The sequence below is a fragment of the Gopherus flavomarginatus genome, chromosome 3 (genome assembly GCF_025201925.1).
Source record: "Gopherus flavomarginatus isolate rGopFla2 chromosome 3, rGopFla2.mat.asm, whole genome shotgun sequence".
In the NCBI taxonomy this organism is placed as follows: Eukaryota; Metazoa; Chordata; order Testudines; family Testudinidae; genus Gopherus; species Gopherus flavomarginatus.
The window spans coordinates 178,672,552-178,698,543 of NC_066619.1; the positions used below are offsets into that span (position 1 = coordinate 178,672,552).

Here is a 25,992-nt window from a genome sequence, read left to right on the forward strand (position 1 = left end):
TAATGCCCCAGATTTCAAAAGCGAGATGCAACCTGTACCCTGATTACAGGGTGGTCGCTGGCATTACCCAAAGAGGAGAGACCATAACCTGAATTACAGGAAGGTCCAGCTGTGAAAGTACCAAAGAACTTGATAGGTCCCATTCTAGAGAGCCTTGTGACATGGACCCTAATTACAGGGTTGTCACGCTGACTAGTGGGGCAGAGCATGGCGTAAAGCCAAATGAACAAGAGGGCAGAGACCCGGACCCGGACCCTAGTTTCAGGGTGGTCACATTGCTCAGTTTAACAAAGAGCTCAGTGCCCCTCCAAAGACAGGCGGAGGTGACTGGTACCCTGATTACAGGGCAGTCACTGACACTGGCCAGATATGTCAAAAGGACACAATGGCACAGACCGGGACCCAGCTTACAGGGCGGTCCCGCTGCTCAAGGAATTAAAAGGCTTGAGATTCCCATACAGTCTAATTACATGACCAGAGGCCTGATTTGAGGGAAGTTACTGTGCCCAGAGTTCATTTCCTTTTCCTCCATCTTCTTATCTTCTCTGCGTGTGGCATTCCTGACACTTCCTTCTCCTCCACTTGTGCTTCAAGATGCCTGAAAGAGAGAGAAGGTGCACAAGGCGTGTGTAAGCGAGAACCGCTTTCGACAACTCCACGTCCCGCACGCAAACTCAGTGTAAACTACTCGTACAGTGTTCTTTTCCGCCCGCAGTTGCAGACAGTCTGGATATTGAAGTCCAAGACAATTCTTTGTGGTCCTCAGACACTTTCACAAGCATTTCCCCCTCCTCCCAAGTCGCACTGGGTGAGAAAAGTACTGGACCCCTCCTCCTCTAAAGCCACCATCTCCAGATTTCCCCTTGATAATTATTTCACCAGGCAGAGTCCATGCAAAACCAAGGGGAATTAAATGATTAAGGGCGGTAAGGAATGAATTGACAAGTATTCCTAAATGAATGTGACAAGGAATACTGCCCGGATTGTCTTAGTCCAAAAGGGCCACAGAACACTCCCTTTCGGAACGTACCACCAATAGCATGTCAGGTCTCCAAGAGTCCAAGAAGGGAGTGGAAAGCAGGAGACTTGGCTGCAGATTTCCAGGCATGTTGGAAGCGCTGCTTGAAGGGCCGGAAGTCTGGACACAGTCTCATGCGGGCACCATAAATAGTAGCGGATGAGACCTGTACCCTGGTTACAGGGTGCTCATTCAGAGCAGTGGCTGCATTTGGCCTAGTGGCAAGAGACTAGAGGGCAAAGACCCGATCCCTGATTACAGGGCGGTCGTTCGCAGCAGGCTGTGAAGACAGCACGAGGCCAAGAGAGCCAAAGGGCCTCGGAGATACACACCCTACTTACAGGGAGGTCAAGCTGCCCATGTTAGTGAAATGACGCTAATCTCCCAGTTTGCAAGAGCGAGCTGCAACCTGTACCCTGATTACAGGGTGGTCGGTGGCATTAGCCAAAGAGCAGAGACCATATCCTGAAATACAGGAAGGTCAAGCTGTCAAAGTACCAAAGAGCTCGATATGTCCCGTTCTAGACAGTCTTGTGACATAGACCCTAATTACAGGGTTATATCACTGACTAATGGGGCAGAGCACAGCGTAAAGCCAAATGAGCAAGAAGGCAGAGACCTGGACCCCAGTGGCAGGGCGGTCACTTTGCTCAGTTAAACAAAAAGCTCAATGCCCCTCCAAAGGCAGGCGGAGGTATACTGCCTTGGAATGACTGGTATCCTGATTACAGGGCAGTCACACTCACTAACCAGCTAACGGAGACCCTCAGGGCCTCAGAGACGCAAACTCTAGTTACAGGTAGGTCAAGCTGCCCATGTTAGTGAAATGTTTCTAATGCCCCAGATTTCAAAAGCGAGATGCAACCTGTACCCTGATTACAGGGTGGTCGCTGGCATTACCCAAAGAGGAGAGACCATAACCTGAATTACAGGAAGGTCCTGCTGTGAAAGTACCAAAGAACTCGATAGGTCCCATTCTAGAGAGCCTTGTGACATGGACCCTAATTACAGGGTTGTCACGCTGACTAGTGGGGCAGAGCATGGCGTAAAGCCAAATGAACAAGAGGGCAGAGACCTGGACCCGGACCCTAGTTTCAGGGTGGTCACATTGCTCAGTTTAACAAAGAGCTCAGTGCCACTCCAAAGACAGGCGGAGGTGACTGGTACCCTGATTACAGGGCAGTCACTGACACTAGCCAGATATGTCAAAAGGACACAATGGCACAGACCAGGACCCAGCTTACAGGGCGGTCACGCTGCTCAAGGTATTAAAAGGCTTGAGATTCACATACAGTCTAATTACATGACCAGAGGCCTGATTTCAGGGAAGTTACTGTGCCCAGAGTTCCTTTCCTTTTCCTCCATCTTCTTATCTTCTCTGCGTGTGGCATTCCTGACACTTCCTTCTCCTCCACTTGTGCTTCAAGATGCCTGAAAGAGAGAGAAGGTGCACAAGGCGTGTGTAAACGAGAACCGCTTTCTACAACTCCACGTCCCGCACGCAAACTCAGTGTAAACTACTCATACAGTGTTCTTTTCCGCCCGCAGCTGCAGACAGTCTGGATATTGAGGTCCAAGACAATTCTTTGTGGTCCTCAGACACTTTCACAAGCATTTCCCCCTCCTCCCAAGTCGCACTGGGTGAGAAAAGTACTGGACCCCTCCTCCTCTAAAGCCACCATCTCCAGATTTCCCCTTGATAATTATTTCACCAGGCAGAGTCCATGCAAAACCAAGGGGAATTAAATGATTAAGGGCGGTAAGGAATGAATTGACAAGTATTCCTAAATGAATGTGACAAGGAATACTGCCCGGATTGTCTTAGTCCAAAAGGGCCACAGAACACTCCCTTTCGGAACGTACCACCAATAGCATGTCAGGTCTCCAAGAGTCCAAGAAGGGAGTGGAAAGCAGGAGACTTGGCTGCAGATTTCCAGGCATGTTGGAAGCGCTGCTTGAAGGGCCGGAAGTCTGGACACAGTCTCATGCGGGCACCATAAATAGTAGCGGATGAGACCTGTACCCTGGTTACAGGGTGCTCATTCAGAGCAGTGGCTGCATTTGGCCTAGTGGCAAGAGACTAGAGGGCAAAGACCCGAACCCTGATTACAGGGCGGTCGTTCGCAGCAGGCTGTGAAGACAGCACGAGGCCAAGAGAGCCAAAGGGCCTCGGAGATACACACCCTACTTACAGGGAGGTCAAGCTGCCCATGTTAGTGAAATGACGCTAATCTCCCAGTTTGCAAGAGCGAGCTGCAACCTGTACCCTGATTACAGGGTGGTCGGTGGCATTAGCCAAAGAGCAGAGACCATATCCTGAAATACAGGAAGGTCAAGCTGTCAAAGTACCAAAGAGCTCGATATGTCCCATTCTAGACAGTCTTGTGACATAGACCCTAATTACAGGGTTGTATCACTGACTAATGGGGCAGAGCACAGCGTAAAGCCAAATGAGCAAGAAGGCAGAGACCTGGACCCCAGTGGCAGGGCGGTCACTTTGCTCAGTTAAACAAAAAGCTCAATGCCCCTCCAAAGGCAGGCGGAGGTATACTGCCTTGGAATGACTGGTATCCTGATTACAGGGCAGTCACACTCACTAACCAGCTAACGGAGACCCTCAGGGCCTCAGAGACGCAAACTCTAGTTACAGGTAGGTCAAGCTGCCCATGTTAGTGAAATGTTTCTAATGCCCCAGATTTCAAAAGCGAGATGCAACCTGTACCCTGATTACAGGGTGGTCGCTGGCATTACCCAAAGAGGAGAGACCATAACCTGAATTACAGGAAGGTCCTGCTGTGAAAGTACCAAAGAACTCGATAGGTCCCATTCTAGAGAGCCTTGTGACATGGACCCTAATTACAGGGTTGTCACGCTGACTAGTGGGGCAGAGCATGGCGTAAAGCCAAATGAACAAGAGGGCAGAGACCTGGACCCGGACCCTAGTTTCAGGGTGGTCACATTGCTCAGTTTAACAAAGAGCTCAGTGCCACTCCAAAGACAGGCGAAGGTGACTAGTACCCTGATTACAGGGCAGTCACTGACACTAGCCAGATATGTCAAAAGGACACAATGGCACAGACCGGGACCCAGCTTACAGGGCGGTCACGCTGCTCAAGGTATTAAAAGGCTTGAGATTCCCATACAGTCTAATTACATGACCAGAGGCCTGATTTGAGGGAAGTTACTGTGCCCAGAGTTCCTTTCCTTTTCCTCCATCTTCTTATCTTCTCTGCGTGTGGCATTCCTGACACTTCCTTCTCCTCCACTTGTGCTTCAAGATGCCTGAAAGAGAGAGAAGGTGCACAAGGCGTGTGTAAACGAGAACCGCTTTCGACAACTCCACGTCCCGCACGCAAACTCAGTGTAAACTACTCATACAGTGTTCTTTTCCGCCCGCAGCTGCAGACAGTCTGGATATTGAGGTCCAAGACAATTCTTTGTGGTCCTCAGACACTTTCACAAGCATTTCCCCCTCCTCCCAAGTCGCACTGGGTGAGAAAAGTACTGGACCCCTCCTCCTCTAAAGCCACCATCTCCAGATTTCCCCTTGATAATTATTTCACCAGGCAGAGTCCATGCAAAACCAAGGGGAATTAAATGATTAAGGGCGGTAAGGAATGAATTGACAAGTATTCTTAAATGAATGTGACAAGGAATACTGCCCGGATTGTCTTAGTCCAAAAGGGCCACAGAACACTCCCTTTCGGAACGTACCACCAATAGCATGTCCGGTCTCCAAGAGTCCAAGAAGGGAGTGGAAAGCAGGAGACTTGGCTGCAGATTTCCAGGCATGTTGGAAGCGCTGCTTGAAGGGCCGGAAGTCTGGACACAGTCTCATGCGGGCACCATAAATAGTAGCGGATGAGACCTGTACCCTGGTTACAGGGTGCTCATTCAGAGCAGTGGCTGCATTTGGCCTAGTGGCAAGAGACTAGAGGGCAAAGACCCGATCCCTGATTACAGGGCGGTCGTTCGCAGCAGGCTGTGAAGACAGCACGAGGCCAAGAGAGCCAAAGGGCCTCGGAGATACACACCTTACTTACAGGGAGGTCAAGCTGCCCATGTTAGTGAAATGACGCTAATCTCCCAGTTTGCAAGAGCGAGCTGCAACCTGTACCCTGATTACAGGGTGGTCGGTGGCATTAGCCAAAGAGCAGAGACCATATCCTGAAATACAGGAAGGTCAAGCTGTCAAAGTACCAAAGAGCTCGATATGTCCCATTCTAGACAGTCTTGTGACATAGACCCTAATTACAGGGTTATATCACTGACTAATGGGGCAGAGCACAGCGTAAAGCCAAATGAGCAAGAAGGCAGAGACCTGGACCCCAGTGGCAGGGCGGTCACTTTGCTCAGTTAAACAAAAAGCTCAATGCCCCTCCAAAGGCAGGCGGAGGTATACTGCCTTGGAATGCCTGGTATCCTGATTACAGGGCAGTCACACTCACTAAGCAGCTAACGGAGACCCTCAGGGCCTCAGAGACGCAAACTCTAGTTACAGGTAGGTCAAGCTGCCCATGTTAGTGAAATGTTTCTAATGCCCCAGATTTCAAAAGCGAGATGCAACCTGTACCCTGATTACAGGGTGGTCGCTGGCATTACCCAAAGAGGAGAGACCATAACCTGAATTACAGGAAGGTCCAGCTGTGAAAGTACCAAAGAACTCGATAGGTCCCATTCTAGAGAGCCTTGTGACATGGACCCTAATTACAGGGTTGTCACGCTGACTAGTGGGGCAGAGCATGGCGTAAAGCCAAATGAACAAGAGGGCAGAGACCTGGACCCGGACCCTAGTTTCAGGGTGGTCACATTGCTCAGTTTAACAAAGAGCTCAGTGCCCCTCCAAAGACAGGCGGAGGTGACTGGTACCCTGATTACAGGGCAGTCACTGACACTAGCCAGATATGTCAAAAGGACACAATGGCACAGACCAGGACCCAGCTTACAGGGCGGTCACGCTGCTCAAGGTATTAAAAGGCTTGAGATTCACATACAGTCTAATTACATGACCAGAGGCCTGATTTCAGGGAAGTTACTGTGCCCAGAGTTCCTTTCCATTTCCTCCATCTTCTTATCTTCTCTGCGTGTGGCATTCCTGACACTTCCTTCTCCTCCACTTGTGCTTCAAGATGCCTGAAAGAGAGAGAAGGTGCACAAGGCGTGTGTAAACGAGAACCGCTTTCTACAACTCCACGTCCCGCACGCAAACTCAGTGTAAACTACTCATACAGTGTTCTTTTCCGCCCGCAGCTGCAGACAGTCTGGATATTGAGGTCCAAGACAATTCTTTGTGGTCCTCAGAAACTTCCACAAGCATTTCCCCCTCCTCCCAAGTCGCACTGGGTGAGAAAAGTACTGGACCCCTCCTCCTCTAAAGCCACCATCTCCAGATTTCCCCTTGATAATTATTTCACCAGGCAGAGTCCATGCAAAACCAAGGGGAATTAAATGATTAAGGGCGGTAAGGAATGAATTGACAAGTATTCCTAAATGAATGTGACAAGGAATACTGCCCGGATTGTCTTAGTCCAAAAGGGCCACAGAACACTCCCTTTCGGAACGTACCACCAATAGCATGTCAGGTCTCCAAGAGTCCAAGAAGAGAGTGGAAAGCAGGAGACTTGGCTGCAGATTTCCAGGCATGTTGGAAGCGCTGCTTGAAGGGCCGGAAGTCTGGACACAGTCTCATGCAGGCACCATAAATAGTAGCGGATGAGACCTGTACCCTGGTTACAGGGTGCTCATTCAGAGCAGTGGCTGCATTTGGCCTAGTGGCAAGAGACTAGAGGGCAAAGACCCGAACCCTGATTACAGGGCGGTCGTTCGCAGCAGGCTGTGAAGACAGCACGAGGCCAAGAGAGCCAAAGGGCCTCGGAGATACACACCCTACTTACTGGGAGGTCAAGCTGCCCATGTTAGTGAAATGACGCTAATCTCCCAGTTTGCAAGAGCGAGCTGCAACCTGTACCCTGATTACAGGGTGGTCGGTGGCATTAGCCAAAGAGCAGAGACCATATCCTGAAATACAGGAAGGTCAAGCTGTCAAAGTACCAAAGAGCTCGATATGTCCCATTCTAGACAGTCTTGTGACATAGACCCTAATTACAGGGTTATATCACTGACTAATGGGGCAGAGCACAGCGTAAAGGCAAATGAGCAAGAAGGCAGAGACCTGGACCCCAGTGGCAGGGCGGTCACTTTGCTCAGTTAAACAAAATGCTCAATGCCCCTCCAAAGGCAGGCGGAGGTATACTGCCTTGGAATGACTGGTATCCTGAGTACAGGGCAGTCACACTCACTAACCAGCTAACGGAGACCCTCAGGGCCTCAGAGACGCAAACTCTAGTTACAGGTAGGTCAAGCTGGCCATGTTAGTGAAATGTTTCTAATGCCCCAGATTTCAAAAGCGAGATGCAACCTGTACCCTGATTACAGGGTGGTCGCTGGCATTACCCAAAGAGGAGAGACCATAACCTGAATTACAGGAAGGTCCAGCTGTGAAAGTACCAAAGAACTCGATAGGTCCCATTCTAGAGAGCCTTGTGACATGGACCCTAATTACAGGGTTGTCACGCTGACTAGTGGGGCAGAGCATGGCGTAAAGCCAAATGAACAAGAGGGCAGAGACCCGGACCCGGACCCTATTTTCAGGGTGGTCACATTGCTCAGTTTAACAAAGAGCTCAGTGCCCCTCCAAAGACAGGCGGAGGTGACTGGTACCCTGATTACAGGGCAGTCACTGACACTAGCCAGATATGTCAAAAGGACACAGTGGCACAGACCGGGACCCAGCTTACAGGGCGGTCACGCTGCTCAAGGTATTAAAAGGCTTGAGATTCCCATACAGTCTAATTACATGACCAGAGGCCTGATTTGAGGGAAGTTACTGTGCCCAGAGTTCCTTTCCTTTTCCTCCATCTTCTTATCTTCTCTGCGTGTGGCATTCCTGACACTTCCTTCTCCTCCACTTGTGCTTCAAGATGCCTGAAAGAGAGAGAAGGTGCACAAGGCGTGTGTAAACGAGAACCGCTTTCGACAACTCCATGTCCCGCACGCAAACTCAGTGTAAACTACTCATACAGTGTTCTTTTCCGCCCGCAGCTGCAGACAGTCTGGATATTGAGGTCCAAGACAATTCTTTGTGGTCCTCAGACACTTTCACAAGCATTTCCCCCTCCTCCCAAGTCGCACTGGGTGAGAAAAGTACTGGACCCCTCCTCCTCTAAAGCCACCATCTCCAGATTTCCCCTTGATAATTATTTCACCAGGCAGAGTCCATGCAAAACCAAGGGGAATTAAATGATTAAGGGCGGTAAGGAATGAATTGACAAGTATTCCTAAATGAATGTGACAAGGAATACTGCCCGGATTGTCTTAGTCCAAAAGGGCCACAGAACACTCCCTTTCGGAACGTACCACCAATAGCATGTCCGGTCTCCAAGAGTCCAAGAAGGGAGTGGAAAGCAGGAGACTTGGCTGCAGATTTCCAGGCATGTTGGAAGCGCTGCTTGAAGGGCCGGAAGTCTGGACACAGTCTCATGCGGGCACCATAAATAGTAGCGGATGAGACCTGTACCCTGGTTACAGGGTGCTCATTCAGAGCAGTGGCTGCATTTGGCCTAGTGGCAAGAGACTAGAGGGCAAAGACCCGATCCCTGATTACAGGGCGGTCGTTCGCAGCAGGCTGTGAAGACAGCACGAGGCCAAGAGAGCCAAAGGGCCTCGGAGATACACACCCTACTTACAGGGAGGTCAAGCTGCCCATGTTAGTGAAATGACGCTAATCTCCCAGTTTGCAAGAGCGAGCTGCAACCTGTACCCTGATTACAGGGTGGTCGGTGGCATTAGCCAAAGAGCAGAGACCATATCCTGAAATACAGGAAGGTCAAGCTGTCAAAGTACCAAAGAGCTCGATATGTCCCATTCTAGACAGTCTTGTGACATAGACCCTAATTACAGGGTTATATCACTGACTAATGGGGCAGAGCACAGCGTAAAGGCAAATGAGCAAGAAGGCAGAGACCTGGACCCCAGTGGCAGGGCGGTCACTTTGCTCAGTTAAACAAAAAGCTCAATGCCCCTCCAAAGGCAGGCGGAGGTATACTGCCTTGGAATGACTGGTATCCTGATTACAGGGCAGTCACACTCACTAACCAGCTAACGGAGACCCTCAGGGCCTCAGAGACGCAAACTCTAGTTACAGGTAGGTCAAGCTGCCCATGTTAGTGAAATGTTTCTAATGCCCCAGATTTCAAAAGCGAGATGCAACCTGTACCCTGATTACAGGGTGGTCGCTGGCATTACCCAAAGAGGAGAGACCATAACCTGAATTACAGGAAGGTCCTGCTGTGAAAGTACCAAAGAACTTGATAGGTCCCATTCTAGAGAGCCTTGTGACATGGACCCTAATTACAGGGTTGTCACGCTGACTAGTGGGGCAGAGCATGGCGTAAAGTCAAATGAACAAGAGGGCAGAGACCTGGACCCGGACCCTAGTTTCAGGGTGGTCACATTGCTCAGTTTAACAAAGAGCTGAGTGCCACTCCAAAGAGAGGCGGAGGTGACTGGTACCCTGATTACAGGGCAGTCACTGACACTAGCCAGATATGTCAAAAGGACACAATGGCACAGACCGGGACCCAGCTTACAGGGCGGTCACGCTGCTCAAGGTATTAAAAGGCTTGAGATTCCCATACAGTCTAATTACATGACCAGAGGCCTGATTTGAGGGAAGTTACTGTGCCCAGAGTTCCTTTCCTTTTCCTCCATCTTCTTATCTTCTCTGTGTGTGGCATTCCTGACACTTCCTTCTCCTCCACTTGTGCTTCAAGATGCCTGAAAGAGAGAGAAGGTGCACAAGGCGTGTGTAAACGAGAACCGCTTTCGACAACTCCACGTCCCGCACGCAAACTCAGTGTAAACTACTCATACAGTGTTCTTTTCCGCCCGCAGCTGCAGACAGTCTGGATATTGAGGTCCAAGACAATTCTTTGTGGTCCTCAGACACTTTCACAAGCATTTCCCCCTCCTCCCAAGTCGCACTGGGTGAGAAAAGTACTGGACCCCTCCTCCTCTAAAGCCACCATCTCCAGATTTCCCCTTGATAATTATTTCACCAGGCAGAGTCCATGCAAAATCAAGGGGAATTAAATGATTAAGGGCGGTAAGGAATGAATTGACAAGTATTCCTAAATGAATGTGACAAGGAATACTGCCCGGATTGTCTTAGTCCAAAAGGGCCACAGAACACTCCCTTTCGGAACGTACCACCAATAGCATGTCAGGTCTCCAAGAGTCCAAGAAGGGAGTGGAAAGCAGGAGACTTGGCTGCAGATTTCCAGGCATGTTGGAAGCGCTGCTTGAAGGGCCGGAAATCTGGACACAGTCTCATGCGGGCACCATAAATAGTAGCGGATGAGACCTGTACCCTGGTTACAGGGTGCTCATTCAGGGCAGTGGCTGCATTTGGCCTAGTGGCAAGAGACTAGAGGGCAAAGACCCGAACCCTGATTACAGGGCGGTCGTTCGCAGCAGGCTGTGAAGACAGCACGAGGCCAAGAGAGCCAAAGGGCCTCGGAGATACACACTCTATTTACTGGGAGGTCAAGCTGCCCATGTTAGTGAAATGACGCTAATCTCCCAGTTTGCAAGAGCGAGCTGCAACCTGTACCCTGATTACAGGGTGGTCGGTGGCATTAGCCAAAGAGCAGAGACCATATCCTGAAATACAGGAAGGTCAAGCTGTCAAAGTACCAAAGAGCTCGATATGTCCCATTCTAGACAGTCTTGTGACATAGACCCTAATTACAGGGTTGTATCACTGACTAATGGGGCAGAGCACAGCGTAAAGCCAAATGAGCAAGAAGGCAGAGACCTGGACCCCAGTGGCAGGGCGGTCACTTTGCTCAGTTAAACAAAATGCTCAATGCCCCTCCAAAGGCAGGCGGAGGTATACTGCCTTGGAATGACTGGTATCCTGACTACAGGGCAGTCACACTCACTAACCAGCTAACGGAGACCCTCAGGGCCTCAGAGACGCAAACTCTAGTTACAGGTAGGTCAAGCTGCCCATGTTAGTGAAATGTTTCTAATGCCCCAGATTTCAAAAGCGAGATGCAACCTGTACCCTGATTACAGGGTGGTCGCTGGCATTACCCAAAGAGGAGAGACCATAACCTGAATTACAGGAAGGTCCAGCTGTGAAAGTACCAAAGAACTCGATAGGTCCCATTCTAGAGAGCCTTGTGACATGGACCCTAATTACAGGGTTGTCACGCTGACTAGTGGGACAAAGCATGGCGTGAAGCCAAATGAACAAGAGGGCAGAGACCCGGACCCGGACCCTAGTTTCAGGGTGGTCACATTGCTCAGTTTAACAAAGAGCTCAGTGCCCCTCCAAAGACAGGCGGAGGTGACTGGTACCCTGATTACAGGGCAGTCACTGACACAAGCCAGATATGTCAAAAGGACACAGTGGCACAGACCGGGACCCAGCTTACAGGGCGGTCCCGCTGCTCAAGGTATTAAAACGCTTGAGATTCCCATACAGTCTAATTTCATGACCAGAGGCCTGATTTGAGGGAAGTTACTGTGCCCAGAGTTCCTTTCCTTTTCCTCCATCTTCTTATCTTCTCTGCGTGTGGCATTCCTGACACTTCCTTCTCCTCCACTTGTGCTTCAAGATGCCTGAAAGAGAGAGAAGGTGCACAAGGCGTGTGTAAGCGAGAACCGCTTTCGACAACTCCACGTCCCGCACGGAAACTCAGTGTAAACTACTCATACAGTGTTCTTTTCCGCCCGCAGCTGCAGACAGTCTGGATATTGAAGTCCAAGACAATTCTTTGTGGTCCTCAGACACTTTCACAACCATTTCCCCCTCCTCCCAAGTTGCACTGGGTGAGAAAAGTACTGGACCCCTCCTCCTCTAAAGCCACCATCTCCAGATTTCCCCTTGATAATTATTTCACCAGGCAGAGTCCATGCAAAACCAAGGGGAATTAAATGATTAAGGGCGGTAAGAAATGAATTGACAAGTATTCCTAAATGAATGTGACAAGGAATACTGCCCGGATTGTCTTAGTCCAAAAGGGCCACAGAACACTCCCTTTCGGAACGTACCACCAATAGCATGTCAGGTCTCCAAGAGTCCAAGAAGGGAGTGGAAACCAGGAGACTTGGCTGCAGATTTCCAGGCATGTTGGAAGCGCTGCTTGAAGGGCCGGAAGTCTGGACACAGTCTCATGCGGGTACCATAAATAGTAGCGGATGAGACCTGTACCCTGGTTACAGGGTGCTCATTCAGAGCAGTGGCTGCATTTGGCCTAGTGGCAAGAGACTAGAGGGCAAAGACCCGATCCCTGATTACAGGGCGGTCGTTCGCAGCAGGCTGTGAAGACAGCACGAGGCCAAGAGAGCCAAAGGGCCTCGGAGATACACACCCTACTTACAGGGAGGTCAAGCTGCCCATGTTAGTGAAATGACGCTAATCTCCCAGTTTGCAAGAGCGAGCTGCAACCTGTACCCTGATTACAGGGTGGTCGCTGGCATTAGCCAAAGAGCAGAGACCATATCCTGAAATACAGGAAGGTCAAGCTGTCAAAGTACCAAAGAGCTCGATATGTCCCATTCTAGACAGTCTTGTGACATAGACCCTAATTACAGGGTTATATCACTGACTAATGGGGCAGAGCACAGCGTAAAGCCAAATGAGCAAGAAGGCAGAGACCTGGACCCCAGTGGCAGGGCGGTCACTTTGCTCAGTTAAACAAAAAGCTCAATGCCCCTCCAAAGGCAGGCGGAGGTATACTGCCTTGGAATGACTGGTATCCTGATTACAGGGCAGTCACACTCACTAACCAGCTAACGGAGACCCTCAGGGCCTCAGAGACGCAAACTCTAGTTACAGGTAGGTCAAGCTGCCCATGTTAGTGAAATGTTTCTAATGCCCCAGATTTCAAAAGCGAGATGCAACCTGTACCCTGATTACAGGGTGGTCGCTGGCATTACCCAAAGAGGAGAGACCATAACCTGAATTACAGGAAGGTCCTGCTGTGAAAGTACCAAAGAACTCGATAGGTCCCATTCTAGAGAGCCTTGTGACATGGACCCTAATTACAGGGTTGTCACGCTGACTAGTGGGGCAGAGCATGGCGTAAAGCCAAATGAACAAGAGGGCAGAGACCTGGACCCGGACCCTAGTTTCAGGGTGGTCACATTGCTCAGTTTAACAAAGAGCTCAGTGCCACTCCAAAGACAGGCGGAGGTGACTGGTACCCTGATTACAGGGCAGTCACTGACACTAGCCAGATATGTCAAAAGGACACAATGGCACAGACCGGGACCCAGCTTACAGGGCGGTCACGCTGCTCAAGGTATTAAAAGGCTTGAGATTCCCATACAGTCTAATTACATGACCAGAGGCCTGATTTGAGGGAAGTTACTGTGCCCAGAGTTCCTTTCCTTTTCCTCCATCTTCTTATCTTCTCTGCGTGTGGCATTCCTGACACTTCCTTCTCCTCCACTTGTGCTTCAAGATGCCTGAAAGAGAGAGAAGGTGCACAAGGCGTGTGTAAGCGAGAACCGCTTTCGACAACTCCACGTCCCGCACGCAAACTCAGTGTAAACTACTCATACAGTGTTCTTTTCCGCCCGCAGCTGCAGACAGTCTGGATATTGAGGTCCAAGACAATTCTTTGTGGTCCTCAGACACTTTCACAAGCATTTCCCCCTCCTCCCAAGTCGCACTGGGTGAGAAAAGTACTGGACCCCTCCTCCTCTAAAGCCACCATCTCCAGATTTCCCCTTGATAATTATTTCACCAGGCAAAGTCCATGCAAAATCAAGGGGAATTAAATGATTAAGGGCGGTAAGGAATGAATTGACAAGTATTCCTAAATGAATGTGACAAGGAATACTGCCCGGATTGTCTTAGTCCAAAAGGGCCACAGAACACTCCCTTTCGGAACGTACCACCAATAGCATGTCAGGTCTCCAAGAGTCCAAGAAGGGAGTGGAAAGCAGGAGACTTGGCTGCAGATTTCCAGGCATGTTGGAAGCGCTGCTTGAAGGGCCGGAAGTCTGGACACAGTCTCATGCGGGCACCATAAATAGTAGCGGATGAGACCTGTACCCTGGTTACAGGGTGCTCATTCAGGGCAGTGGCTGCATTTGGCCTAGTGGCAAGAGACTAGAGGGCAAAGACCCGAACCCTGATTACAGGGCGGTCGTTCGCAGCAGGCTGTGAAGACAGCACGAGGCCAAGAGAGCCAAAGGGCCTCGGAGATACACACTCTATTTACTGGGAGGTCAAGCTGCCTATGTTAGTGAAATGACGCTAATCTCCCAGTTTGCAAGAGCGAGCTGCAACCTGTACCCTGATTACAGGGTGGTCGGTGGCATTAGCCAAAGAGCAGAGACCATATCCTGAAATACAGGAAGGTCAAGCTGTCAAAGTACCAAAGAGCTCGATATGTCCCATTCTAGACAGTCTTGTGACATAGACCCTAATTACAGGGTTGTATCACTGACTAATGGGGCAGAGCACAGCGTAAAGCCAAATGAGCAAGAAGGCAGAGACCTGGACCCCAGTGGCAGGGCGGTCACTTTGCTCAGTTAAACAAAATGCTCAATGCCCCTCCAAAGGCAGGCGGAGGTATACTGCCTTGGAATGACTGGTATCCTGACTACAGGGCAGTCACACTCACTAACCAGCTAACGGAGACCCTCAGGGCCTCAGAGACGCAAACTCTAGTTACAGGTAGGTCAAGCTGCCCATGTTAGTGAAATGTTTCTAATGCCCCAGATTTCAAAAGCGAGATGCAACCTGTACCCTGATTACAGGGTGGTCGCTGGCATTACCCAAAGAGGAGAGACCATAACCTGAATTACAGGAAGGTCCAGCTGTGAAAGTACCAATGAACTCGATAGGTCCCATTCTAGAGAGCCTTGTGACATGGACCCTAATTACAGGGTTGTCACGCTGACTAGTGGGACAAAGCATGGCGTGAAGCCAAATGAACAAGAGGGCAGAGACCCGGACCCGGACCCTAGTTTCAGGGTGGTCACATTGCTCAGTTTAACAAAGAGCTCAGTGCCCCTCCAAAGACAGGCGGAGGTGACTGGTACCCTGATTACAGGGCAGTCACTGACACTAGCCAGATATGTCAAAAGGACACAGTGGCACAGACCGGGACCCAGCTTACAGGGCGGTCACGCTGCTCAAGGTATTAAAAGGCTTGAGATTCCCATACAGTCTAATTACATGACCAGAGGCCTGATTTGAGGGAAGTTACTGTGCCCAGAGTTCCTTTCCTTTTCCTCCATCTTCTTATCTTCTCTGCGTGTGGCATTCCTGACACTTCCTTCTCCTCCACTTGTGCTTCAAGATGCCTGAAAGAGAGAGAAGGTGCACACGGCGTGTGTAAACGAGAACCGCTTTCGACAACTCCACGTCCCGCACGCAAACTCAGTGTAAACTACTCATACAGTGTTCTTTTCCGCCCGCAGCTGCAGACAGTCTGGATATTGAGGTCCAAGACAATTCTTTGTGGTCCTCAGACACTTTCACAAGCATTTCCCCCTCCTCCCAAGTCGCACTGGGTGAGAAAAGTACTGGACCCCTCCTCCTCTAAAGCCACCATCTCCAGATTTCCCCTTGATAATTATTTCACCAGGCAGAGTCCATGCAATACCAAGGGGAATTAAATGATTAAGGGCGGTAAGGAATGATTTGACAAGTATTCCTAAATGAATGTGACAAGGAATACTGCCCGGATTGTCTTAGTCGAAAAGGGCCACAGAACACTCCCTTTTGGAACGTACCACCAATAGCATGTCAGGTCTCCAAGAGTCCAAGAAGGGAGTGGAAAGCAGGAGACTTGGCTGCAGATTTCCAGGCATGTTGGAAGCGCTGCTTGAAGGGCCGGAAGTCTGGACACAGTCTCATGCGGGCACCATAAATAGTAGCGGATGAGACCTGTACCCTGGTTACAGGGTGCTCATTCAGGGCAGTGGCTGCATTTGGCCTAGTGGCAAGAGACTAGAGGGCAAAGACCCGATCCCTGATTACAGGGCGGTCGTTCGCAGCAGGCTGTGAAGACAGCACGAGGCCAAGAGAGCCAAAGGGCCTCAGAGATACACACCCTACTTACAGGGAGGTCAAGCTGCCCATGTTAGTGAAACGACTCTAATCTCCCAGTTTGCAAGAGCGAGCTGCAACCTGTACCCTGATTACAGGGTGGTCGGTGGCATTAGCCAAAGAGCAGAGACCATATCCTGAAATACAGGAAGGTCAAGCTGTCAAAGTACCAAAGAGCTCGATATGTCCCATTCTAGACAGTCTTGTGACATAGACCCTAATTACAGGGTTGTATCACTGACTAATGGGGCAGAGCACCGCGTAAAGGCAAATGAGCAAGAAGGCAGAGACCTGGACCCCAGTGGCAGGGCGGTCACTTTGCTCAGTTAAACAAAAAGCTCAATGCCCCTCCAAAGGCAGGCGGAGGTATACTGCCTTGGAATGACTGGTATTCTGATTACAGGGCAGTCACACTCACTAACCAGCTAACGGAGACCCTCAGGGCCTCAGAGACGCAAACTCTAGTTACAGGTAGGTCAAGCTGCCCATGTTAGTGAAATGTTTCTAATGCCCCAGATTTCAAAAGCGAGATGCAACCTGTACTCTGATTACAGGGTGGTCGCTGGCATTACCCAAAGAGGAGAGACCATAACCTGAATTACAGGAAGGTCCAGCTGTGAAAGTACCAAAGAACTCGATAGGTCCCATTCTAGAGAGCCTTGTGACATGGACCCTAATTACAGGGTTGTCACGCTGACTAGTGGGGCAGAGCATGGCGTAAAGCCAAATGAACAAGAGGGCAGAGACCCGGACCCGGACCCTAGTTTCAGGGTGGTCACATTGCTCAGTTTAACAAAGAGCTCAGTGCCCCTCCAAAGACAGGCGGAGGTGACTGGTACCCTGATTACAGGGCAGTCACTGACACTAGCCAGATATGTCAAAAGGACACAGTGGCACAGACCGGGACCCAGCTTACAGGGCGGTCACGCTGCTCAAGGTATTAAAAGGCTTGAGATTCCCATACAGTCTAATTACATGACCAGAGGCCTGATTTGAGGGAAGTTACTGTGCCCAGAGTTCCTTTCCTTTTCCTCCATCTTCTTATCTTCTCTGCGTGTGGCATTCCTGACACTTCCTTCTCCTCCACTTGTGCTTCAAGATGCCTGAAAGAGAGAGAAGGTGCACACGGCGTGTGTAAACGAGAACCGCTTTCGACAGCTCCACGTCCCGCACGCAAACTCAGTGTAAACTACTCATACAGTGTTCTTTTCCGCCCGCAGCTGCAGACAGTCTGGATATTGAGGTCCAAGACCATTCTTTCTGGTCCTCAGACACTTTCACAAGCATTTCCCCCTCCTCCCAAGTCGCACTGGGTGAGAAAAGTACTGGACCCCTCCTTCTCTAAAGCCACCATCTCCAGATTTCCCCTTGATAATTATTTCACCAGGCAGAGTCCATGCAAAACCAAGGGGAATTAAATGATTAAGGGCGGTAAGGAATGAATTGACAAGTATTCCTAAATGAATGTGACAAGGAATACTGCCCGGATTGTCTTAGTCCAAAAGGGCCACAGAACACTCCCTTTCGGAACGTACCACCAATAGCATGTCAGGTCTCCAAGAGTCCAAGAAGGGAGTGGAAAGCAGGAGACTTGGCTGCAGATTTCCAGGCATGTTGGAAGCGCTGCTTGAAGGGCCGGAAGTCTGGACACAGTCTCATGCGGGCACCATAAATAGTAGCGGATGAGACCTGTACCCTGGTTACAGGGTGCTCATTCAGGGCAGTGGCTGCATTTGGCCTAGTGGCAAGAGACTAGAGGGCAAAGACCCGATCCCTGATTACAGGGCGGTCGTTCGCAGCAGGCTGTGAAGACAGCACGAGGCCAAGAGAGCCAAAGGGCCTCGGAGATACACACCCTACTTACAGGGAGGTCAAGCTGCCCATGTTAGTGAAATGACGCTAATCTCCCAGTTTGCAAGAGCGAGCTGCAACCTGTACCCTGATTACAGGGTGGTCGGTGGCATTAGCCAAAGAGCAGAGACCATATCCTGAAATACAGGAAGGTCAAGCTGTCAAAGTACCAAAGAGCTCGATATGTCCCATTCTAGACAGTCTTGTGACATAGACCCTAATTACAGGGTTGTATCACCGACTAATGGGGCAGAGCACAGCGTAAAGGCAAATGAGCAAGAAGGCAGAGACCTGGACCCCAGTGGCAGGGCGGTCACTTTGCTCAGTTAAACAAAAAGCTCAATGCCCCTCCAAAGGCAGGCGGAGGTATACTGCCTTGGAATGACTGGTATCCTGATTACAGGGCAGTCACACTCACTAACCAGCTAACGGAGACCCTCAGGGCCTCAGAGACGCAAACTCTAGTTACAGGTAGGTCAAGCTGCCCATGTTAGTGAAATGTTTCTAATGCCCCAGATTTCAAAAGCGAGATGCAACCTGTACCCTGATTACAGGGTGGTCGCTGGCATTATCCAAAGAAGAGAGAGTACAATAACCTGAATTACAGGAAGGTCCAGCTGTGAAAGTACCAAAGAACTCGATAGGTCCCATTCTAGAGAGCCTTGTGACATGAACTCTAATTACAGGGTTGTCACGCTGACTAGTGGGGCAGAGCATGGCGTAAAGCCAAATGAACAAGAGGGCAGAGACCTGGACCCGGACCCTAGTTTCAGGGTGGTCACATTGCTCAGTTTAACAAAGAGCTCAGTGCCCTTCCAAAGACAGGCGGAGGTGACTGGTACCCTGATTACAGGGCAGTCACTGACACTAGCCAGATATGTCAAAAGGACACAGTGGCACAGACCGGGACCCAGCTTACAGGGCGGTCACGCTGCTCAAGGTATTAAAAGGCTTGAGATTCCCATACAGTCTAATTACAGGACCAGAGGCCTGATTTGAGGGAAGTTACTGTGCCCAGAGTTCCTTTCCTTTTCCTCCATCTTCTTATCTTCTCTGCGTGTGGCATTCCTGACACTTCCTTCTCCTCCACTTGTGCTTCAAGATGCCTGAAAGAGAGAGAAGGTGCACACGGCGTGTGTAAACGAGAACCGCTTTCGACAACTCCACGTCCCGCACGCAAACTCAGTGTAAACTACTCATACAGTGTTCTTTTCCGCCCGCAGCTGCAGACAGTCTGGATATTGAGGTCCAAGACCATTCTTTGAGGTCCTCAGACACTTTCACAAGCATTTCCCCCTCCTCCCAAGTCGCACTGGGTGAGAAAAGTACTGGACCCCTCCTCCTCTAAAGCCACCATCTCCAGATTTCCCCTTGATAATTATTTCACCAGGCAGAGTCCATGCAAAGCAAGAGGAATTAAATGATTAAGGGCGGTAAGGAATGAATTGACAAGTATTCCTAAATGAATGTGACAAGGAATACTGCCCGGATTGTCTTAGTCGAAAAGGGCCACAGAACACTCCCTTTCGGAACGTACCACCAATAGCATGTCAGGTCTCCAAGAGTCCAAGAAGGGAGTGGAAAGCAGGAGACTTGGCTGCAGATTTCCAGGCATGTTGGAAGCGCTGCTTGAAGGGCCGGAAGTCTGGACACAGTCTCATGCGGGCACCATAAATAGTAGCGGATGAGACCTGTACCCTGGTTACAGGGTGCTCATTCAGGGCAGTGGCTGCATTTGGCCTAGTGGCAAGAGACTAGAGGGCAAAGACCCGATCCCTGATTACAGGGCGGTCGTTCGCAGCAGGCTGTGAAGACAGCACGAGGCCAAGAGAGCCAAAGGGCCTCGGAGATACACACCCTACTTACAGGGAGGTCAAGCTGCCCATGTTAGTGAAATGACGCTAATCTCCCAGTTTGCAAGAGCGAGCTGCAACCTGTACCCTGATTACAGGGTGGTCGGTGGCATTAGCCAAAGAGCAGAGACCATATCCTGAAATACAGGAAGGTCAAGCTGTCAAAGTACCAAAGAGCTCGATATGTCCCATTCTAGACAGTCTGTGACATAGACCCTAATTACAGGGTTGTATCACCGACTAATGGGGCAGAGCACAGCGTAAAGGCAAATGAGCAAGAAGGCAGAGACCTGGACCCCAGTGGCAGGGCGGTCACTTTGCTCAGTTAAACAAAAAGCTCAATGCCCCTCCAAAGGCAGGCGGAGGTATACTGCCTTGGAATGACTGGTATCCTGATTACAGGGCAGTCACACTCACTAACCAGCTAACGGAGACCCTCAGGGCCTCAGAGACGCAAACTCTAGTTACAGGTAGGTCAAGCTGCCCATGTTAGTGAAATGTTTCTAATGCCCCAGATTTCAAAAGCGAGATGCAACCTGTACCCTGATTACAGGGTGGTCGCTGGCATTATCCAAAGAAGAGAGAGTACAATAACCTGAATTACAGGAAGGTCCAGCTGTGAAAGTACCAAAGAACTCGATAGGTCCCATTCTAGAGAGCCTTGTGACATGAACTCTAATTACAGGGTTGTCACGCTGACTAGTGGGGCAGAGCATGGCGTAAAGCCAAATGAACAAGAGGGCAGAGACCTGGACCCGGACCCTAGTTTCAGGGTGGTCACATTGCTCAGTTTAACAAAGAGCTCAGTGCCCCTCCAAAGACAGGCGGAGGTGACTGGTACCCTGATTACAGGGCAGTCACTGACACTAGCCAGATATGTCAAAAGGACACAGTGGCACAGACCGGGACCCAGCTTACAGGGCGGTCACGCTGCTCAAGGTATTAAAAGGCTTGAGATTCCCATACAGTCTAATTACAGGACCAGAGGCCTGATTTGAGGGAAGTTACTGTGCCCAGAGTTCCTTTCCTTTTCCTCCATCTTCTTATCTTCTCTGCGTGTGGCATTCCTGACACTTCCTTCTCCTCCACTTGTGCTTCAAGATGCCTGAAAGAGAGAGAAGGTGCACAAGGCGTGTGTAAACGAGAACCGCTTTCGACAACTCCACGTCCCGCACGCAAACTCAGTGTAAACTACTCATACAGTGTTCTTTTCCGCCCGCAGCTGCAGACAGTCTGGATATTGAGGTCCAAGACAATTCTTTGAGGTCCTCAGACACTTTCACAAGCATTTCCCCCTCCTCCCAAGTCGCACTGGGTGAGAAAAGTACTGGACCCCTCCTCCTCTAAAGCCACTATCTCCAGATTTCCCCTTGATAATTATTTCACCAGGCAGAGTCCATGCAAAGCAAGAGGAATTAAATGATTAAGGGCGGTAAGGAATGAATTGACAAGTATTCCTAAATGAATGTGACAAGGAATACTGCCCGGATTGTCTTAGTCGAAAAGGGCCACAGAACACTCCCTTTCGGAACGTACCACCAATAGCATGTCAGGTCTCCAAGAGTCCAAGAAGGGAGTGGAAAGCAGGAGACTTGGCTGCAGATTTCCAGGCATGTTGGAAGCGCTGCTTGAAGGGCCGGAAGTCTGGACACAGTCTCATGCGGGCACCATAAATAGTAGCGGATGAGACCTGTACCCTGGTTACAGGGTGCTCATTCAGGGCAGTGGCTGCATTTGGCCTAGTGGCAAGAGACTAGAGGGCAAAGACCCGATCCCTGATTACAGGGCGGTCGTTCGCAGCAGGCTGTGAAGACAGCACGAGGCCAAGAGAGCCAAAGGGCCTCGGAGATACACACCCTACTTACAGGGAGGTCAAGCTGCCCATGTTAGTGAAATGACGCTAATCTCCCAGTTTGCAAGAGCGAGCTGCAACCTGTACCCTGATTACAGGGTGGTCGGTGGCATTAGCCAAAGAGCAGAGACCATATCCTGAAATACAGGAAGGTCAAGCTGTCAAAGTACCAAAGAGCTCGATATGTCCCATTCTAGACAGTCTTGTGACATAGACCCTAATTACAGGGTTGTATCACCGACTAATGGGGCAGAGCACAGCGTAAAGGCAAATGAGCAAGAAGGCAGAGACCTGGACCCCAGTGGCAGGGCGGTCACTTTGCTCAGTTAAACAAAAAGCTCAATGCCCCTCCAAAGGCAGGCGGAGGTATACTGCCTTGGAATGACTGGTATCCTGATTACAGGGCAGTCACACTCACTAACCAGCTAACGGAGACCCTCAGGGCCTCAGAGACACAAACTCTAGTTACAGGTAGGTCAACCTGCCCATGTTAGTGAAATGTTTCTAATGCCCCAGATTTCAAAAGCGAGATGCAACCTGTACCCTGATTACAGGGTGGTCGCTGGCATTATCCAAAGAAGAGAGAGTACAATAACCTGAATTACAGGAAGGTCCAGCTGTGAAAGTACCAAAGAACTCGATAGGTCCCATTCTAGAGAGCCTTGTGACATGAACTCTAATTACAGGGTTGTCACGCTGACTAGTGGGGCAGAGCATGGCGTAAAGCCAAATGAACAAGAGGGCAGAGACCTGGACCCGGACCCTAGTTTCAGGGTGGTCACATTGCTCAGTTTAACAAAGAGCTCAGTGCCCCTCCAAAGACAGGCGGAGGTGACTGGTACCCTGATTACAGGGCAGTCACTGACACTAGCCAGATATGTCAAAAGGACACAGTGGCACAGACCGGGACCCAGCTTACAGGGCGGTCACGCTGCTCAAGGTATTAAAAGGCTTGAGATTCCCATACAGTCTAATTACAGGACCAGAGGCCTGATTTGAGGGAAGTTACTGTGCCCAGAGTTCCTTTCCTTTTCCTCCATCTTCTTATCTTCTCTGCGTGTGGCATTCCTGACACTTCCTTCTCCTCCACTTGTGCTTCAAGATGCCTGAAAGAGAGAGAAGGTGCACAAGGCGTGTGTAAACGAGAACCGCTTTCGACAACTCCACGTCCCGCACGCAAACTCAGTGTAAACTACTCATACAGTGTTCTTTTCCGCCCGCAGCTGCAGACAGTCTGGATATTGAGGTCCAAGACAATTCTTTGAGGTCCTCAGACACTTTCACAAGCATTTCCCCCTCCTCCCAAGTCGCACTGGGTGAGAAAAGTACTGGACCCCTCCTCCTCTAAAGCCACCATCTCCAGATTTCCCCTTGATAATTATTTCACCAGGCAGAGTCCATGCAAAGCAAGAGGAATTAAATGATTAAGGGCGGTAAGGAATGAATTGACAAGTATTCCTAAATGAATGTGACAAGGAATACTGCCCGGATTGTCTTAGTCCAAAAGGGCCACAGAACACTCCCTTTCGGAACGTACCACCAATAGCATGTCAGGTCTCCAAGAGTCCAAGAAGGGAGTGGAAAGCAGGAGACTTGGCTGCAGATTACCAGGGATGTTGAAAGCGCTGCTTGAATGGCCGGAAGTCTGGACACAGTCTCATGCGGGCACCATAAATAGTAGCGGAGGAGACCTGTACCCTGGTTACAGGGTGCTCATTCAGGGCAGTGGTTGCATTTGGCCTAGTGCCAAGAGACTAAAGGGCAAAGACCCAATCCCTGATTACAGGGCGGTCGTTCGCAGCAGGCTGTGAAGACAGCACGAGGCCAAGAGAGCCAAAGGGCCTCGGAGATACACACCCTACTTACAGGGAGGTCAAGCTGCCCATGTTAGTGAAATGATGCTAATCTCGCAGTTTGCAAGAGCGAGCTGCAACCTGTACCCTGATTACAGTTTGGTTAGTGGCATTAGCCAAAGAGGAGAGACAGTATCCTGAATTACAGGAAGGTCAAGCTGTCAAAATGCCAAAGAGCTCGATATGTCCCATCCTAGAGAGCCTGGTGACATAGACCCTAATTACAGGGTTGTCTCGCTGACTAATGGGGCAGAGCACGGTGTATTATCCAAATGAGTAAGAAGGCAGAGACCTGGACCCCAGTGGCAAGGCGGTCACTTTGGTCAGTTAAACAAAGAGCTCAATGCCCCTGCAAAGGCAGGCGGAGGTATACTGCCGTGGAATGACTGGTACCCTTATTACAGGGCAATCAGAGTCACTAAGACCCTCAGGGCCTCAGAGACGCAAACTCTAGTTACAGGGAGGTCAAGCTGCCCATGTTACTGAAATGTTTCTAAACCCCCAGATTTCAAAAGCGAGATACAACCTGTACCCTGATTACAGGGTGGTCGCTGGCATTACCCAAAGAGGAGAGACCATAACCTGAATTACAGGAAGGTTCAGCTGTGAAAGTACCAAAGAGCTTGATTGGTCCCATTCTAGAGAGCCTTGTGACATGGACCCTAATTCTCCTGTGCACTAAAAGATGCTATCTGATCTTTTACTCTTCCCTTTTGAGGGGAGGAGGAGGATGAATATAGTAATACACGTTCAGTTCTTTTTCCAATTCTGAGGAGAGTAAAGAAAAAGCACTGCAGTGATTTAACTGAAAGAACTCAAAATAAATAAATAAATAAATATAAACGTTCACACCCATTTGTATCACGTTCACTCACATACACATACATAGAAAACAAAGGGGGACTTCCCAGAATAGAAAGAAAACTGACTGCAATAGGTCACTTGACCCACAGTGTGAAACTTGACCAACCTTCCTTCCCTCCAGAAAAAAAAAGGGAAAAGGCATAACACCTGGACCCTGTTTACAGGGGAGTTACGCTGTTCAAGGGATTAAAATGCTCGAGATCCCCATACAGTGTAATTAGGTGTCCGGAGGCCTGATTACAGGCAGGTTACTGTGCCCAGAGTCCCTTTTCTTTGCCTCTGTCTTCAGTGACTTCTCTTCTTTCTTCCCCTTGGCTTGACATTCCTCAATGTCCGCTTGTGTTTGAAGCTGCCTGAAACAGAAAGAGGGAGTACAGAGGTATGTGTTTGTCAGACACCCTTACCACAACTCCATAACTCTCAGATAAGGATTTTCCCCTCCTGAGACAGAAAAGTACCATATCTTCCACACTGAGCTCCTCGTCCTCCTTCATCATCTCAGCCATTCCTACCCAAGTTCCGATTCGCCCCTTCAGAGTTATCTCAGCCTTTTCTGCTCAGGCTCTGACACCTCCCATCCCAATTCAGAGTCATCTCAGCCTTTCCTGCCAAGGCTCTGACCCACTCCACTTCAGAGTCACCTCAGCCATTCCTCCCAGGCTCCGATCCATCCCCTTGAGAGTCATCTCAGCCTTTCCTGCCCAGGCTCAGACCCACCCTCTTCAGAGTCACCTTAGCCTTTCCCACCTAGGTTCAGACCCACCCCCTTCAGAGTCACCTCAGCCTTTCCCGCCCAGGCTCTGACCCACCCCCTTCAGAGTCACCTCAGCCTTTCCCACCCAGGCTCTGACCCACCCCCTTCAGAGTCACCTCAGCCTTTCCCGCCCAGGCTCTGACCCACCCCCTTCAGAGTCACCTCAGCCTTTCCCGCCCAGGCTCTGACCCACCCCCTTCAGAGTCACCTCAGCCTTTCCTGCCCAGGCTCCGACCCACTCCCTTCAGAGTCACCTCAGCCTTTCCCGCCCAGGCTCTGACCCACCCCTTTCAGAGTCACCTCAGCCTTTCCCGCCCAGGCTCTGACCCACCCCCTTCAAAGTCACCTCAGCCTTTCCCGCCCAGGCTCTGACCCACCCCCTTCAGAGTCACCTCAGCCTTTCCCACCTAGGCTCAGACCCACCCCCTTCAGAGTCACCTCAGCCTTTCCCGCCCAGGCTCTGACCCACCCCCTTCAGAGTCACCTCAGCCTTTCCCGCCCACGCTCTGACCCACCCCCTTCAGAGTCACCTCAGCCTTTCCCGCCCAGGCTCTGACCCACCCCCTTCAGAGTCACCTCAGCCTTTCCCGCCCAGGCTCTGACCCACCCCCTTCAGAGTCACCTCAGCCTTTCCCGCCCAGGCTCTGACCCACCCCCTTCAGAGTCACCTCAACCTTTCCTGCCCAGGCTCTGACCCACCCCCTTCAGAGTCACCTCAGCCATTCCCGCCCACGCTCTGACCCACCCCCTTCAAAGTCACCGCAGCCTTTCCTGCCCAGATTCTGACAGACTCCGCAATTCAGAGTCACCT

General features: G+C 50.4%; 1 long non-coding RNA gene across 1 annotated transcript; it reads left to right on the top strand.

Annotated features, from left to right (window-relative positions):
- Positions 1–207: 207 nt before the first annotated feature.
- Positions 208–24,106, top strand: LOC127046876 (uncharacterized). Its single transcript, XR_007773240.1, has 3 exons — positions 208–323; positions 1,713–1,817; positions 24,024–24,106. It is a non-coding gene; the product is annotated as an uncharacterized LOC127046876 (long non-coding RNA).
- Positions 24,107–25,992: the final 1,886 nt, after the last annotated feature.